Below are 1,390 nucleotides of genomic sequence, written 5' to 3'. Positions count from 1 at the left end.
TTCCTCATAAACAGTCATAAATCCATCATTGCAAGCATGGACATTGGCAGAGAGTCCAGCATCCCATTGTCAAGATATATCCAACAGTTTCCTGGGAGTCCATCCTCAGTCCAGAAGTAGATATGCACACTGCACCATGTCAGTCTCCACTACAGTCACTATAAATCCCCCATGTGAAAAGCCACAAAACAAAAACAACAGCAAGAAAAAAAGAAATGTACAATGCCATGAAGTTAAACAACATGCCACTCGATATGATAGTCTACATTATACAGTAACTATACAACCCCTTAAACAAAAAGCCACAAAACAAAATCAATAACAGGAAGAAAAAAGAAATTTACAATGCCATGAAGTTAAATAACATGCTACTGAATGACTAATGTGTCACTGAAGAAATAAAAAAGAAAGTCAAGAACTTTCTTGAAGCAAATGATGCTACTGTATGATCTATGGGTCAATGAAGAATTTAATGAGAAAGAAAGTGCTCTGAAGAGTTGACACTAAAAACAAAAACATCAAAATCCATGAGATGTAGTTTCTGCTCATCTTTCTTGTTTCGATTTATCTCCTATAGGCAACAAATAGAAGGTTTTTTTTTCAATCCAGTCTACTAATCTATGACATTTGATTGATTAGTTTAATCCATTTACATTCAGGGTTAATACGAAAACATGGTAACTTGGTCCTGTCATTTAGCAATGGGTTGTTCATTGATTTAGACTTCTGTTGTTATTTTACTGGAATATTCTTCACATTTCTTTTGGTTTCCAGGGGTGTTATTTCTCTTCCCTGTCAAGAGAACATCTTTATCATTTGTAGGGCAGGTTTGGAAAAGGCATATTCTTTTAAGTTTTCCATAATAAAATTATCTATAAGGAAAAATGCAGTGACTCAAAGAAGAAGAGCAATGGATCCACAAAGTTTGGGGATATAGTATACTGTGGTAAATGAGAGCTACAATTCTCAAGTCAGATTATTAGAGTTCTCATTCCCACTCTGCTATCCATTATTGCAACTTTTCACAGTAATTTATTTTCTATGAATCTCAACGTTCAACTCAAAACAGGAAAATTAGCCCAAGAGAAATGCCCTAAAAATAGGCCTCCACTTAAAAAACTTACCTGTGGGACAGTATTCTTCATTCTCACTCTGAAAATATACCAACTGATTCCCACAGCATACTAATGGTACTGCTTGCTAATATATCTGTGAAACTCTGCAGCCACCTGCTCAGTTGTTTGCTAATCTTGAACCTCAATTCTGTTTACACCAGTGTCCTTGTTGTTATAATTTTGTAATGTCATTATGTTCCATGAAACATGAGCATGACAACAGATTTGGAACTCCTATGAAAATAAAGTTAAATTCTGTAGAAAGATTCAATAAA

Source organism: Ochotona curzoniae, unplaced genomic scaffold (genome assembly GCF_017591425.1).
Source record: "Ochotona curzoniae isolate NIBS_2020 unplaced genomic scaffold, NIBS_Ocur_1.0 scaffold_1852, whole genome shotgun sequence".
Taxonomy (NCBI): Eukaryota; Metazoa; Chordata; class Mammalia; order Lagomorpha; family Ochotonidae; genus Ochotona; species Ochotona curzoniae.
Note: the sequence above shows the minus strand (reverse complement) of the source record.